Source organism: Hoplias malabaricus, chromosome 14 (assembly GCF_029633855.1).
Source record: "Hoplias malabaricus isolate fHopMal1 chromosome 14, fHopMal1.hap1, whole genome shotgun sequence".
Classification (NCBI taxonomy): domain Eukaryota; kingdom Metazoa; phylum Chordata; class Actinopteri; order Characiformes; family Erythrinidae; genus Hoplias; species Hoplias malabaricus.
The window spans coordinates 32,832,170-32,850,328 of NC_089813.1; the positions used below are offsets into that span (position 1 = coordinate 32,832,170).

The window sequence follows — 18,159 nt, forward strand, 5'->3', positions numbered from 1 at the left end:
AAAGTAGGGTAGGGTCTGTAATGTCCCTTTCAACTTTGGTACAGAGAAACCAACATCTGTTGAAACGTGGACTTGGACGTGGTCTGAACACAGCATACGTTTCCACTGTTTTTTGGACCATCTCTAAGATGGGCTCAGGCCCAATGAACTCAGCAGCGTTTCTGCATAAAACTGATGTATGGCTTTCTCCTTGTTTTATTCAGCTTCAGGGTGTATTTCTGTTTTCAGGGGTCTATGACATTCTTTCGTTAAATAAAACAGGGATCAAACAACACAGCCCTATTCAGAACAACCACTTTCATTGCCTGTTCCTTTAAATAAGAATGGGCCACTGCTTAGTTCAGGGTGAGAGCACAGGCTGGAGGTTTCTCATTTTAACCATATTTACTCATTTCGCTTATTTCTTCACACTCTATGTGTTTGTGAAGTCATTATGAATGCTCCTTTTATGCCCAGTAATGATTTCACCACCGTTTACCAATTTTCCTGTTATTATTGGAAAGTTTTACCATGGTTTAACTTTCTATAAACATCATTTATTTTCCTCCTGTTCCAACTTTTAGGAATGTGTTGCAGGCACCATATTCAAAACCTGTTTAAATACAATCCTTTTTACAAACGGTTCCAATTGTCTTTGTAAATAAAATAACAAGTAACATCAGTATAAACACTAATAGTGATGAAGTATTTTATTTTTTGACCTCCTTACCCATAACATTTTCAGTCTCTTTTATCACTGCCCCAACTTTTTTCCCCCTCCCTGTCTCACTTTCTTTCATATGCTGGTCCTCACTCCATCTCTTTTCATCTCTCTCAGATGCTCAGCCTGTTTTTTTAATCTTCTCCGCAGGGACTCCTGTATGGTAAAAATGCATTATCAGCATGCAAACACACACACACATTCATGCACACACTCAAATAGCAGTTGAAAGTAAACCTTTGAAAGCTTTGAAAGAAGTTATTTGAAAGTTAACACACACACGAAAAGCCGCCATCAAGGTGAAAACCACAACTCTGTGTCATCCCCCAGTCCTGCTCAAAGAGTATAAAGTGGGGTAAATGAGTATTTCTTAATTATTTTGACTCCCCGGTAAAGGGCAAATAGATGCTATTTTCTGCTGACCTCACATTTAGTCAATGAACCCACAATAAACCCAGCGGGAACCTTGTTCAGAATACTGCAGCCAGGGTCTTTACTAACATTCCATCATATCAGCCCAATCCTATCAGCACTGCACTGGCTTTAAGTTAAATTTTGTACAGATTATAAAATTCTCTTATTGACGTATAACGTCCTGCATGGTCTCGCCCTTGAGGTTCTGTCAGACATTCCTATTATGAACCTTCACGATTGTTTAGATCATAGAATGCTGGATTCTTACCAGTTCCCAGAACTCAGAAGGCTTCAGTGGGGGCAGGATAATTCCAACTCTGGAATAATTTTTCAGATACTGTTCGGGACTCAGACACAGTCTCCAGGGCTTCATGGACATAGGGAATTGTGGTAAACTGAGATGCTGGTGCTGTCATCCCACAGCTTGCACATGATCACTCAGGTTTGTGGGCAGTGGAGCAGATGCCAGCGTGTCTCCTTTTGGATAGGCTGTTAGACCAGCTGCTCACCCTCAATGTACTTCTACCTGCCTCTGACAAGTTGCCCACCCATTAAAACCAACGTGAAGTTTACATCCTCTGATTGATGCTATAATTATTGAAATTGACCATCACTGCTTTATAATCCTTATAAAGACTACTATGATTATGTCACTACACTGGATCATAATAGCAGACGTGGTATTGAGGTGGTACTGTGATTTTATCAATAATTTATAAATAGCTTTGACCCGAGGAAGATAAGGGATTCTTTCCTTGTCACATCTGGCTTGCTCACATACACTTTCAAAATAAAAAGATGTGGTGGAGGTACGTTATTTTCTCTAAAGGTATGGACAGTGTAAATGATAGAGAGTGTAACAGTGGTTTTAAGTCCTTTTTGTTCCTATCTCTTCTCCAGAAACAGAGGTGAATACTTGTAAACCTTCATTATACAACTGTGTAAAATAAAACAACACAATATAAGTCCTGGAAATGAAATGCAGTGCATGAAATCAACACAATTTTAAAATCTACACACTTAAAAATTATGGCTTTACAAAGGTTCTTTAGGAAAGAAAAAGGCTTCTTTGTATCATGGAGGGGTTCTTCAGATTGATGGAGAATGTGCTGTAGGTGGTTCTATATAGCAGTTTTCAGAAAAGGTTTTGGCACAAAAAAGGGTTCTTCTGTTGTAACAAGACTGACAATGTAACAACAAAAGAACTCTTTTTGGTGCCACAATTATGTTCCCTAACTCAGGTAGTGAACCTTGAGGGTACCGCCAGAGTGACAGAAAAAGGTTGACAGTTTTTCTGACAGTGTAGGAGCATTGTTTTGTAAAACCATGCTGTGAAAATTCAGTTGTAAATCACTACTCAGATAAATTTAATGTGATATTAAAGATGTAAGGATAGTAGCAGTAGCCACTAGGAAGGCAACAGACATCTTAGTTTGTGTGTCATTCTTGTAGTTGGCATCATGACTATATTAGATACCGTGGGTTTGTCTAATTTACTGACTGTAGGAAACAAATGGAATTTTGTAAAATCAGTAAACAGCATTCAACATATTAATAAAACTACAAGTGATCTTTCACTTCTGCCCATAGAAATGATACTGCAGACGTGTATGTCAAGAATTAAACCATTACTAAACTATCTTTTAAAGTGTTTCTTAGTACCATCTGTACTCCACTGTATTATTCTATACCATACACTGCTGTACTCTATATTACTTACCTATCACACATTATTAGAATGCTTTTACATTCGTATACATCTAGTCGTGCTGCTAATGCCTACACAGAGCACATAGCAAATATTCTAAAGAGTTATGGTGTATTCTCCATGTCACATAGTTTTAAACCATACTTGTACATTACTCTGTTCTTTTAGCTTGGGATCTTTTGCTCTTTCTCTCTCTTTCTCTTTCCCTTTCTCTCTCGCTCCAAATCTTTTGGCCTGTGCAGCTGGTTTGGTACATAGTTAAAACAGATGTTTGCCTGGTAGCTGCATTAAGATGAAATATTCTGAGTGGGTATAGATGTGTGTTTGGATATGCATCTGCAGCAACATCCACAGCATTTATTTGTCTGTCTGGAAAAAATATGTATATTCTTAAGCATTCCTATATGTCCCTGTGTGTGTGTGTGTGTGTGTGTGTGTGTGTGCTAGGTTGACACAGTGTACCAGGGAACACATGGGATGGTACACAGTCCAACAAAAGTACATATCTTAACTCAATAAAAATGTATGATAAGGGATTAAAGGACATATACAGACTCAAATCCACACACACACACACACACACTAGCACAGTAATCACATTTCCATGAGTGTCATTACGAATGAGTTTCGGTACCACTGTGTGTGTGTACGTGTGTGTGTGTGTGTGTGTGTACGTGTGTGTGTGTACGTGTGTGTGTGCGAGCATGTGTAAGAGTGAAAGAAAGAAAAGAAAGTGAAGCTTAGTCAGTGCTCAGACCAGATGAAGCGAGGACTGTGGATACTATTGAAATGTGAGGTGTCTGTACACGTGACGTTACTGTACAGTGCTTTGAAGGCCTCCATTCATTTGTAGACTATTATAACGTACTCTATATACAATCCCAATTAAACTTTTTGTGGTATTATTTAAACCTGGAGAAAACAAAGCTACAACTAAAATATTAAAAGAAAGCGAGAAAAAAGAGCAACGAGACTGATGAGCAATATCAAGGTGAAATATTCAAGAGTCTGTATTCTTTCACTCTTCTCCTTCAGCTTAAGGCATTTCTTCCTGTAACGTATTAGCTTTTTAAAAGCCCAGCGCACCATGTTTACCAACAAAGAAATCAATCAAATCATTAGTAATAGACATCTCTCTGCAGACACGGACATACACAGACACACACAAATAAATCAGTATTCCTAACACACATTCACACACAAATATACCCACACATATTCAGCAGTAAGTGACAGGCTCTGCATTCATCACTAATGAAGTGTGCAGGTACAGACAAAGTGGTTGATGTAAGCGTGACCACACACATATACACAGGCACGCGCACACACCCACACACCTGGCTAAATGATTCATATCCACTTTTTAAAACAAAAATATAACACAGAAAGTATGTACAGACAGACCACACACACACACACACACACACTGCCACCCTCTACCTGCATATATTAAATATAAGTATAAAAGATGAATATATAAAAGATGCTGAGTAACAATTCCAAAGTAGTTCAGAGTACTGAAGAAAAGAGTGACCAATTCTTCAAGAAAATTAGTTACTGATAAAGAGAGAAAGTTGTTAGGCTATTACCATATCATTACAGTGATAGTTGGTGATAGGAACAGTGGGGTCAGACAGTAGCAGTGTGTCAAACACAAAGAGTCATGGCAATATAATGAGATAATGCAAACTGGGCAAATACATACACACAAAACAATCACTTGCATTTTAATGACAACCAAATAAATTATCATTTACTATGAACATATACAGTGGAACCTCTACTAACGAACTTTCCAAGATACGAACCGGGCATTTGAATATTTTTTGCCTCCACCAACAAACCACGACTCTAGAAACGAACCCGAGCCTGGAAATGGCCGCTGACTCCAATAAACGAGTCTCCCAGCGCCCAGACTTGAGTGAGCTTTTAAGATTAGCAAATTGTAGCTTTAGCAATTTAGCATTAGTGTAAATAGCAGACATCGAAATTCGTGCTAAGTTAAGCCGTATCTACGCTTCGTCTCCCCACATTCACCCGCCTACTTTCCGTTATTCCACCCACCTCCCACCTCCCGTCATACAGCCTGTGCCTGTGATACTCCTCCAGCCAGTCGTCACGTCTTCAAGGTAGTGATATGTAACCACTTAAAACTTTATTTCTTTTTTATTACTGTTACCACTGTATTTCTTTTTTATTTTTAGTAACGCTACATGTATTTTTTTACTAATTTGAAAGTGTTGTAAACATATATCAGTGCAAAAAGGGTGACTTTCGGGGTGGGGGCTGGAACGCATTAATTGGTTTTCCATTATTTGAAATGGGGAAAATTGACTCGAGAAACGAACTTTTCTACTAACGAACCGGGTCACGGAACGGATCAAGTTCAAAAGTAGAGGTTCCACTGTACCTAAGATGTAAAAAAAAAAATGCATAGATTTTAGGGTCAACTGCATTCATTCAGGAATATTAGAATACTACCAAATAAAAAACAATAAAACATAATAATTAAAAAATAAATAATAATACATTTTTTTTAAATAAAACTTATTTATTGTCCAAGTTACATAAAAAAAAAGATTAGAACACTTAATGAAATCAGCTTGTTACTAACTGGTTGCTCACTCACATTTAACACTAAGCCCTTTCTCAATAAGAGGATACTAAATAACTTTTGATGCTTTGCTCATGTTTGAAACGGCATGAACTTCTAAAAAGGAATATCCTAAGCCAATCAAAACACTGTAATGTCGAAGATTTTCACCCTTGACTTGTTCTAGTGTGTTAAGTACAATGACTGTAACATTCAGTGTCGGATTACCAACAGGAACGGTGGGGCACTTTGTTGCATTTCATTTCACCTCTGAATTGTCTGCCCTTCACTTTTTCAGAAAAAAAAGCAACACAGAAAGCGATTAATGGCACAGTAGCATTCTGGGTCAAACAGTGCAGACAATTCAGAACAAAGAGTGTGTGGAGGGTCCAGACACTGCAAGCCCACCCAGGCCTGTCATTTGAAATGTGTTTTCCTTCCTCTCTGCAGGTTCTGCCCTGCCTCTCTTTTTCTCCAAACAACCTCTCTGTCCCTCACCTCCACTGCTACCTTTTGTAAAAAAAAAAAAGAAAGCTTTCCCTGCTTTGGGCAACAGACCACAGAGGACACACTATGTGTCAAAACGAGTGCAGACACACATAAACACACACATAAAGGTGTGGTTCCTACTGGGTACGGGGGTATCCCTAAAAACACCACAAATTTCAAAGTTAGCTAGACATTGTAAGGGTAAATTAAATTGTGAGAAATATTTTCCCACTGTGACTTTGTCAGTAAACAACAGTGGAGATATGGGGTGAACAAGTGTGAGGTACTCAACCCAACCACCACAACCTGAGTCAACGGCCTGTGTCACATCTCTGAAGCAATGAGGTGTGAGTGTGTCTCTGTGTGACAAAGGATACAACTCACCAGGGAGTGATAAAGTAGGAAATTAAAAATCTCATTTGTGATTCATCACTGGTGCATTACAGAGCCCCCCCCCCCCCCCCCCCCACACACACACACTCACCTGCAAACCTCATAAGTTACGGGGTTGAAGGTAACTTGCCAGATGGCCCTGTAGAAAAAGAGAGAGGGAGGGAGAGAAAGAAAAAAATGGGGAAAGGACTTTAAACAGAAAAATAGAAAGAAGTGTAAGAACAATCAAAACTCAGACAACAGGAAGTGGGTAGAGAGAGAGAGAGCTGTGAATGAGAGAAGGATATCTGCTTCTACATGTGTGTGTTTGTGTGGGAGTGAGACAGAGTGATAGAGATATAAAGGAAGTAAAAAGCTAATGAAAAAGTCAGGGAGAGCGAGAGAAAGAGAAACCCTGTTCCTCTCCATTCTGTCCCTGCACCGACTGTATAAGCTGTGACTGCAACATGTTGCAGATAAATCAAGGTGCTGCTCTCCTCAGGGGAGAGAGAGAGAGGGACAGAGACGGAGTGAGAGAGGAGGGATCATTTCTGCCTGCAGTATTTGCACGTGCATTAAGTGCAAACCGCAGCAAAAAGGCAGACAAGGACATTTATCAGAGTTAGGCTAACTGACCTCTCTTTCTCTATTTTTTTTTACCTCTCTTTCTCTCTCTAGGCTGCAGTAAGCTCACCTGGGCAGGTATGGACCTGTATTTGATGGACAGGCGATGGTTAAGGTGTTCACACAGGTTTGCTTTACCTTAAAGAGAGAAGAAAAAGCAAAGCAAGTGATCGTTTAGCACCCTTTAAGGTGATGGTTTTGTCAAAAGTTTATTTTACACAACTTCCCACTTCCCACCAAACATGCATTTAGTCAAGACATACCTTAAATACAGACAGAATTCAGGCAGCAGTCCAGACAAGATCTAGACTTCATGAGTGCTTTTACATGTTTGGTCTATTGTAGAGATAACAATATAATTTATAAGCATTGTTTAGTGCTATGTTCCACAAATTCCAACTACAGCTAAGATATGTTTAATCCCCAGAGTTTCCCAGTGCGACTTCGAACTACTGACATTATCAATACTTCGTTTTAGTTGAACACTATGGGAAGCCTTAAAAGGTATGTCTACAATTGTGGGTAAACACAGCTCTTTCTAGTTGTTTACATTCAGAAGCTGAGCGCCTTGTTTTGTGGAATGGTGAGGTGAAAAAAAAAAACACTGTTGTTTGTACGTGGCTGAAGTTTAACTTGTCTGTGTTCATTCAATGTTTGAATTACAACAGAAACTCATTGGGTCTATCCCAAAATCTATTGAGCTGTCTAACTAGACAGCGTTTTACGTCAGAGTGTGTGTGCTCCCGACACGTAGGCTGTCCCAATGCTTAGATACCACACTATGATGTCTACTAAAATAAAAAAAAGAAAGCTAAACTCAGAAACCAGATTTAGCAGCTATATTTGGTAAGTGGAATATTATGTAGGGTGACCAGGTGCCCTCTTTTACCCGGACATGTCCTCTTTTTTAGACTTAATAAAAATGTCCGGGCGGAATTTCACAAACGTCCGGGATTTTGTTTTTCTAGAGCTTACATAGAACTTCGAGAAGCGTTTCGTTCAGAAACTAGTCCCGCCCTCCCCTACTCCGATTGGTTTGCTTGAGTGAGAAGGGGGCGTGGTGAAGTAGCCTAAAATCTTCTGATTGGACGGTCTCACTGTAGAGCTACCATTATTGGTCGATAACCTTCTCTGTAAACATTTAATTGGTCAGTGCACGTCAGTAGTCCTTGTTTACGTCAGGCAAAGCTCATGTACCTACCCTCATCTCGAGCAGCTATGCCGAAACGTAAATGTAAGTTCTCGAATGAATTAAGAAAGAAATTCCCATGTTTTGTGTAGCAAATAAAGGTGTAAAAGACCTAAAGGACCCCTCCTGAGACGTGTCCTCTTTTTCACCATCTCAGATCTGGTCACCCTATATTATGTAAGTCTGATTTTTCACCAAATCACACTTTTGAGATACAATACATGTCACATACAACTTGTATTACACTCTTGATATAAGCATCAGTTACCTTCTATTTACCACAGCCAAGTTAAATGAGCAGATTTCAAACACCAAGCATGCTGTGGCTGATCAGCAACATCTGGAGTGAAAGGGAAAGGGAAATTGTGAAAATGACATTAATTGGGTGAATCATAAGGAGACCAGTCTTCTACAGTTTGAGGCCTACACTGACCTTCTATAATCAGTCGTCTACAAACAGCTTTCTAATATCACTGCAACAGCCTCACTACTAAAGAGTTTACCTCCAACATACCACAGAGCTTTCTCAATAGGGGTGTGAGCTGCTGTGTATGGACATGTAGGGCTTGAAGGCATTGCCTGGTGGGTGTATGTGTGTGTGTGAGTGAGAGAGGGAAAAAGAGACAGAAGAGAAGGAGGGTTAAAGGTCATTCTCTACTCTTTCTGTTCACTCTTTCTATCATCACAGCACCAGAGTTCATCACTCCATCCATCTCTTCATACATCTTTCAGTTTTATCATCATTGCTTCTTTCCACTCTTCTTGGTGATATATGAATACGAGTGTGAAAGTAGAGAGAGAGAGAGAGAGAGAGAGAGAGAGAGAGAGAGAGAGAGAGAAATGCAACCTAAGGCATGCCCTTAATCACTTCCTTTTTAAACTAACACAGGTGTCCTCAAGAACGCATAAAACAAGCTGCACATGAGCCTAAAGCCCCCTGTCTGTGCTCTCTGGAGTCAAGGTGCACTATGGGATGAGCCGAAGTGGCATTTGGTATCCAGGGCTAATCATTAAACATCATCACCCGATCTGTTCTTGTGGCTGCATGCAATCTCTCAGCAATGTTCCATCACTAACATCACGTCTAAAGCCTTCCAAGCCGAACAGAATCTACTACTATAGCAAAGGAGGCAACCTAATTACATATTTTATTTCAAATAAAGTTTTACATGAGAAATTGTCTATTTATTTATTTTTTTGCCATATAATGTATGAGTTATTTTGTAAGATTACTGCCAATTTCTAACCACAATCTATATGCTTGTGTGCCCTTAGTGAGTGATCACCGTGAGCATGTGCATGCAGGTAAGGTCAGGGTGGAAGAGGCGTGGTCTATAAATCACTGACTATGATCATAGCCTGGAAGGCACAGATACACTCAGACACACAGACACACACACACACATACCCACCACCTACAGTAACCTTTCCCTGCCTTGTGCGTTTGTGTGTGTGTTTGTGGGTGTAAGCTTAGGCCAACTTACTGACGGATTTCAAGATTGTCGTACAGCTGATTGCTTTCAATAATCAAATAATCCTTTCATTTACCACAGCCCTCCACTACCACGGTCAGGAGAGAGAGGAAAACAAAGAAAATGAACAAAAAAAAAACGCTGGTGGGTCGACAACTGGTGGCAGAAATGAACCAATGGGAGGTAGACGATTAAGGCCAGATTTAAAGGAGGAGGTGGAAGGGGTGGGGAGCTGTATCACAAAAGAAAGAGAATTTAGGAGAGAAGGTAAAGGCAAATATGGGGCTGATATCAGCTGATACAAATTGACCAATGGGAAGTTAATAGAAAAGAAAACTTGATAGAGTGGGAATGAAATGAAGGGATTAACAGAGGTGGGCATGGATGAATGCCAAAAAAGATGTGGGGGGGGGCATACACACGAGCTTAATGAAGGTAAAACTTTGGAGCAAAAATCAGCTGAGAGAGAGAGAGAGAGAGAGAGAGAGAGAGAGAGAGAGAGAGAGAGAGAGAGAGAGAGAGAGAGAGCTAGAGCTTTAATGGCGTAATGAGCATTAATCGGCTTGGGACAGAATGCCGGGTATTTGAGTGTTTGCTGATTGTAAAGTCTTTTGTTGCTGCCAGGTCTAAAGAGCTTCCGTTCTTATCAGAGTATGCAGTGTTTAACGTTTCACTGAGCTGATCATGTAGGCCACTGTGTTCACACAGACCCAACAAAGAAAAATACTGATCAGATTCCAAACAGTTTATTAAAACACGGTATAGTAACTCATTCATTCATTATCTGTAACTGCTTACAGATGGGAATCAAACCCACAACCTCCAGGTCCCTGGAGCTGTGTGAGGCGACACTACCTGCTGCGCCACCGTGCCGCCCGGTATAACTTTCTATAAATCATTTAACAAATGTGATCCTTTTTCTTCTTCTCCAATGAGCTGATAACTCACCTTGTAGCTATATTTTCGATTGCTTATAAAGGACATATTATCCCCTGTTAACACATTTCCCTGGGGTTCTTCTCCGTTTATCCGTATGTTTGTGATCTCACATAAACTCCGGTGTGGCACTGTGACTGAAGAGACGGAGACGACTAGACAGGAAAATCATAAAGCATTCAGCATCTAAGAAATAGCAAAAATCATAACTGCTCATTGGCAGACACAGCAAAATGACTGGCTGGTCTTATTTCACAATTTGTGTGTTGGTTGGAGCTCCAGATCCACTCACAATTAATGTGTTATTGCAATGAAAAGCAGGAAGGGTTTTATTATTATTATTACTATTATTATCATTTCTAAAAATATGATTACACGTGGGTGGCATAGTGGTGCAGCAGGTAGTGTCACAGTTACACAGCTCCAGGGACCTGGAGGTTGTGGGTTTGATTCCCGCTCCGGGTGACTGTCTGTGAGGAGTTGGTGTGATCTCCCTGTATCTGCATGGGTTTCCTCCCACAGTCCAAAAACACACGTTGGGAGGTGGATTGGCGACTCAAAAGTGTCTGTAGGAGTGAGTGAGTGAATGTGTCTGTGTTGCCCTGTGAAGGACTGGCGCCCCCTCCAGGGTGTATTCCTGCCTTGCGCCCAATGATTCCAGGTAGGCTCTGGACCCACCGTGACCCTGAATTGGATAAGCGGTTACAGATAATGAATTAATGATTACACATGTAATCATATTTCCTATTATTGACAATCACATGTCACTTTGTGTTTTCCATGTAGAGCGAATATAAAGCCTACACACCTCTATTAAAAATGAGAATGGTATGAATCACTATAAATATTATACATAATTTATCAATGAATAAACAAATGATGGTTACAATAACATGGAGACGTATAAGTACAGCACATTCAAGCGTGAAAATCTTTGCCCATTCATAACTGCTCCATGTCTGTCACATAGTGAAGGCATCTCCTGTGCACAGCCCTCTTCACGTCACCCCACAGAGCTTCAGTCGAATTCAGGTGTGTGGGCCCTGGTTCGGTCATTCCATAATTTTGATCGTCTTCTGCTAAAACCATTCTTTTGTTGATGTGGAGGTATTCGTTGGGTCGTGGTCATGCTGAAAGATGAAATTCCTATTTATCTTCATCTTTTTAGCAGGGGCCTAAATGTCTGTGCCAGAACTGACCGATATTTGGAAGAGTTCCGAATCCCCCCCCTCCCCACCCCTCCTTGGATTAAAGCCCCAGTTCCAGCCGAACAAAAACAGCCGAAAGCATAATGCTGCCACCACCGTGGTTCACTCTGGGAATGGTGTTATTTTGGTGGAGTACTGTTTTTGTGACAAACATACCTTTTGGAACTTTAATCCCATCAGACCATAGCACATTTTCCTACATGCTTTGGGCAGACTTGATAGGTTTTTGCATATTTTTCTTAATTTAAAAAAGGCTTTCGTCTTGCCACCCGACCCCAGAGCCCAGACATATAAAGAATATGGGAGATTGTTTTCACATGTAGTACACAACCAGCACTTTCCAGAAATTCCTGCAGATCTTTTAATGTTTCTGTCGGCCTCTTGGCAGCATCCTGGACCACTTTAATCTTGGAGGGACGTCCAGTTCTTGATAAAGTCTCTGTTGTGCCATTTTTTTATTCACTTGTTGATGACCATCTGACCATCTTCGCTGTGTTCCATGGTAAATGTAATGCGTTGGAAAACTCCTTGTACCCATAGCTTTTTGCAGACCATGGCTTTTGCTGTAAAATGCAACTAAGTAAATGTCAGGAAATTCCTACTGTAACGGCTGAAATAAACATGGGGTTGAACAGTCACTTTAATTTATAGCAGGTGCGTACTACTATTTAACATGAGTCTGAATGTGACTGGTTACATCTAAACAAAGCCACATGCCCAGTTATAAGAGGATGCGCACAACTCTGCAACCAGATCATTTTTTAAACCATAAAATTATTTCAGAACTTTTCCAGTTGAATTCTAAAATGAATAACCAAGGTCTGTATTTTGTTTTTAACAGGGGCGTGTAGAGTTATTGTATTCACTGTTGTTACTGAACCATAATAAGCCCTGGTATGTTGACGTTACAAAGAAGCTTAAGGGGTTAAAGCAATAAAAATTGTGAACACGAATTGTAAGCCTTCCTTTATGCTCACAGCAAACAGTGTAGTAATAATTGTAGTTTGTATTAGCTTTCAGTACATCCAGGATTTCTTCAGCATTATCTAAACTGGCATGCTATTTCTGTGCCCATATTAACCACGATTAAGAACTGCCACAACTTGTGTCATAGGTAAATACTAATTTGTCATCCAAACCACAACGTTCTTTAAGCCACTTCTAAGTCTTCCGTTCAGATTTTTTTAATATACAGTATGTACAGCATGAATGGGGCTTTTGATTCTGCTGGAACCCTGCAATTTCCTTTAGGATTAAGTCTTTAAACATGGCATAGGTCTCTTTATTTCGTAACGCTATGCTGACTTACGTCTATGTTGTACGGTGAGTGATCCCAACAGGTACAAGAAATGGAAATGAAAACCAGAAGCTTGATCTTTAAAACATATTGAGATTCCTATCATTGGCTATTTTGTTATTTTTATTGTTGAGTCAAGCCCACTAGCTTATACTGTATGTCCAGCCACTAAAATCCCTAATGCTTTTAGATAAACATTACAGCATGCATTATCTCACTTTTATCTCACTTTTTCCTCATTATCTCACATTTGAACTTACACTGATCATAACAACCAGTGGTAAATTATTAATCATTTATACATTTTCTGTAACTGCCTTTTCCAGTGTAGGTATATAGTGAATGTAGAGCCTACCAGGAATCACTAGGCACAAGGCAAGAACATCCCCTGGATGGGGCACCAGTACAGAACAGAGCATCCCACACTCTCCCACACTGATGGACACTTTTGCACAACCAGACCAACTACTAACTTTTTCTTTTTTTGGATTGTGGGAGGAAACCATAGCACCCTGAGGAAACCTACACACACACAGGGAGAACGCACAAAGCTCCACACAGGCAGTGACTGGAGGCAGGGTTTGAACCCAAAACCCCAGGACCCTGGCAAATCCTAAGCACATTTATTAGATTTACTGTGTTGGAGCTTTTTACAACACTCATTTCTGTTCAAACCCTGAAATATGGGCCTTATTTGTCCACATCGTCTTGCTGAATGTAATTCCTGTAATGCCAGTTTACCTTCAATTAATGCTTCTTTTATTTTTGACTTGAGGGTTCATGATTGTGCAAAGTCCCTGATAATATGAATATAAATAAATATACATAGCCCTGTGAAGGACTGGTGCCCCCTCCAGGGTGTACTCCCGCCTTGCACCCAATGATTCCAGGTAGGCTCTGGACCCCCGCGACCCTAAATTGGATAAGCGGTTACAGATAATGAATGAATGAATGAATGAATGAATGAATAAATAGAAATAGCTCATCAGGTCACAACTGTCAGTACGGGTGGAGATTTGTGCTGTCACTACAACTTCAAATACAAAACATATCATCAGAATACGTGCTGATGGAAAGTGTGTGTGTGTGTGTGTGTGTGTGTGTTGTTGTTGTATGCCAGCTGCAGGTTATATGCCCTTAAGTAATAGACTCACTCGCTTAAAACACTTTTCATTCACCTCCTCTCAGTCGTGGGATTTTTTGAAAGATAAGGTTGCCCAGGGCGACCGCAACAGGAAGGATGATAAGTAATGTGCACTTACACTTCCCCTCCAGTCAACATTGAGAAAATTAGTATAAATAATCCTTCACAAACATAACACATTCACAAACACAAGCGTCTTTGTAGCGTCTCCCGACGGAGAATCTGTTCCACCAACAGGCTGAGGTCAAACGTGCACTTATTTAAACAGCTGCTCTATAGCTTTCTCTCTCCTTTTTCACTTTCGTCCCTATTTTCCCCCCAAACTTGGCTCCTTATCTTTTTTTTCTCTCTTTGTCTCTTTCTGTCCTTTCTGCTAATAATTCATGGGAGTTTCACATGGCCTCCCAGTGACTTCTTCTGAAAGCTTACCTATAGGAATGCACACACACACACACACACACACACACACACACACACAAGCAAAGGAAATGCCAAGCTCACCCATTTGGACATGCAACAAGTAGTAAACATAATGTAACAAGAGCTGCTATTAGCACAGCTTTCAGAACACAACAGGTGTCCAGGAGACAGATAAAGATAAATAAAGGCATGCACACACACACACACACAGGCACACACAAGCTGGAGCACCTATGATGCTGGCACACACATAGAAGCTGGAATAAACATGTTCCTGACAGGGATATGGACTTTATATTTGTATAACTCTATGCAAATAACACTTACAAAACTTGTAAAGAAAATGTCCAAATTACAGTCAATTTTCAGTCATCAACTAAAACTCTAAACACACATCTCTGTTCTCCAAAAATGTATATTTACAAGGTATTTCCAATATAAACAATCCTCAATTGGTACATGCCCCCAACTCTATAGCTCACTGCTTAGCAGCTCACCTTCATCTCTGCTCAGTAAACACACAGAACTCTGCTGGTTTTCTGTTATACTTTTAACATTGCTGTACAAATTGGCATCTGGTAATACTGGCATACTGCAGCCATACAAGTTCCAACCAGAAGTGAGCCATACACTGCAACCACCAAACACAGCCCAGGGAGAAGTTCCACAAAATCAAAAAATATATAATTAAATAAATCTAAATCTCTCAACAAATTCCCTGCAAAAGTCCATACTAACTTCCAACAAAGTCACTTGCCACATGCTATGGCCTCTACTCCTTACACTAGCTCTCCCAGCTCCTCCGGGATAAGATCATAGGGCTGCACGGTCAAACGTGGCAGCGACTGCTGTGTGGTCACAGCTGTGCTGCTTGAGGTTTTTAAATACTGTATCCACTCATTGTCCACTCTTATACAACCCTATGTCGTTGGACCAACTTGTAGATGAACAGTCGGAGACAGTAGCTCATCTGTTGTGTTGTTTGTGTTGGTTGTCCTCGAGTCCTTTATCAGTGGACAATGGACACTGCCCATAGGACAGCGCTCGCTTGATATTTTTGGTTGGTGGACTATTCTCAGTTCAGCCGTGACATTGAGGGGTTTTAAAAACTCTAGCAGCACTGCTTTGTCGGATCCACTCGTATCAGTGCAATACACACAAACACAACACCACCACATCAGTGTCATCACAGCACGGAGAATGACTCACCACCCAAATGATACCTGCTCTGTGGTGGTCCATTGAAAAACTGGGTGAATGGGGGCAAACAATGTATGCAGAGTGTGTGAGTATATATATATATATATTACACGTGTTTATATATTACATTTCTGACACTGGTTGTTTATACGTGAAAAAAAAAAAAAAAGGGGTTAGACGTTGTAGAGTATTGTAGTGATAGAGGATGCACACACACACACAAACACTTGCAGACATGCAGCAATACAAACTCTTTACATGAAAGACATGCAGACCTAGGTGACCTGACAAAGCAATGGAAACACACGCATACACAAGCTCTTTAATCAAGCCCAGTGTATCTGTCAGCGACCCTATGAGCACAAACAGAACTCAAAAGACAAGACCGAACACAACCGACTGTGCTTCATACACACAAACGCATATATACACACACCTGGCATGCAAATGAAGATATGTGTTTGAAATAAGATCTGTCATGAAACCATGTTAACATTAGATGAATTACAATAAAGCATTAAAACGTCATGTTTGATTCAAATGTGAATTTATGACTTACAGTGAAAGAGAGAGAGAGAGAGAGAGAGAGAGAGAGATAGATTTTCAGATAAGGTGAATAAATCATAATCTTTTACTCTTATCATATCCACCACCATAACTAACTGATTACAGTGCTCAGTGGATGAGCTAAGGCTGTTTTATCAGCTTCAGCAAAAAAAATAAAAAATAAAAAAATATAAAAATTATATATATATGGATAAATTACTATATTCCAATCTGACATATTTTTAATACATTAATAACAGTAAATTATAAAATATTTAAATCTATATGTGACATGTTTTATTTAAATATTACTTTTGACCAAACATAATTACAATTTGTTGGAAACAAATAAAAAAATAGTCCTATGGCTCTAAACACCCTAAAAATGTGTTTAATATACACAACAAGCAAACTTCAAACTCTGCTGTTAACATATATTCTGGCCGTTTTTACGTTCCACCTTAAATAGTGTATCAGTTTCGGTACTTTCTGGTTCTTTTTGCGTTCCACCTTAAATGGTGAAGCTGTTGCTGAAGATTCTAAAAAATCTTCTGAACGTATGGCATCTTTTGCGGTATTTAAGGTGGAAAACTCAAACATGTAGCCAGAACATAACTGTGGAGCTGTTTAAGGTGGAACGGAGCTGCGAAGTGCGATGAGAATCCACAATGAGTGCTAATTGACTGTAACATTTAAGGTGGAATAGAAAACATACGTATACAATATATATAACGTATAACAATAATAATAAAACATACAATACGTATCCTTAGGGTGACCAGACGTCCTCTTTTACCCGGACATGTCCTCTTTTTTAGACTTAAAAAATGTCCGGGCGGAATTTCACAAACGTCCGGGATTTTGTTTTTCTAGAGTTTACATAGAACTTCGAGAAGCGTTTCGTTCACAAACTAGTCCCGCCCTCCCCTACTCCGATTGGTTCCCTTGAGTGAGAAGGGGGAGTGGTGAAGTAGCCTAAAATCTTCTGATTGGACGGTCTGACTGTAGAGCTACCGTTATTGGTCGATAACCTTCTCTGTAAACATTTAATTGGTCAGTCTGCACGTCAGTAGTCCTTGTTTACGTCAGGCAAAGCTCATGCACCCACCCTCATCTCGAGCAGCTATGCCGAAACGTAAATGTAAGTTCTCGGATGAATTAAAAAAGAAATTCCCATATTTTGCGTAGCAAATAAAGTAAAGGACCTAAAAGCACATATAGGTTCAGCATACAACGGTGAGCCCCCCATCCTCATTTTAATTTCCCTTTCTACATAAAATATGCAGGGATACAATGAAAAGAAGACATTTACTGGGCAAAGACAAAACAATGTAAACAAAACAAGCAAACTCTCTTTCCTCTCTTACTCTTTCTCGTCACTAAAGCTATCAGCAAGGCTAACTTGGGCTAACTCAGTTCCAGTCTTCTGCTTTCAGTCTATATTATTCTCAAAATATCCAGTCTATATTGAAAGTCCAAATATTATTTACTGGAATATTCCTGCTGAATTGACTTCTTATTAAACTTAACGATGTGTCTAAGTCGGAACTTGATTTGTGTCTGATAAAACCTGACTTATTTCTGCTCATTCTTCAGTGACAAAAAATCAACATTATGACTGTGTGAATAATTTAACAGAAAACACTACAATTGATGTGTGAATCCAGCAAGAGTCCACCCCCCCCCTCCCAAAAAAAAAACCTCATGTCACATGAGACTCTCATAAACATGTATTATAATAATATAACTATTACAGCCTTTTGTCAGCAATGCAGACATAACAGAAACAGAGAATGAATACCTACCTATTCATTTGATTATAGTCCAAGAAGCACTTCAAAACTAAA

The 18,159-nt window shown here is 39.8% G+C and overlaps 1 long non-coding RNA gene across 1 annotated transcript; it reads right to left on the minus strand.

Moving 5' to 3' along the window:
• Positions 1 to 740: 740 nt before the first annotated feature.
• LOC136665652 (uncharacterized) lies at positions 741 to 17,154 on the minus strand. The gene is made up of 5 exons (XR_010795297.1): positions 17,071 to 17,154; positions 8,358 to 8,429; positions 6,971 to 7,038; positions 6,389 to 6,436; positions 741 to 856 (listed from the first exon to the last, which is right to left on the minus strand). It is a non-coding gene; the product is annotated as an uncharacterized lncRNA (long non-coding RNA).
• Between the last annotated feature and the right edge of the window lie 1,005 nt (positions 17,155 to 18,159).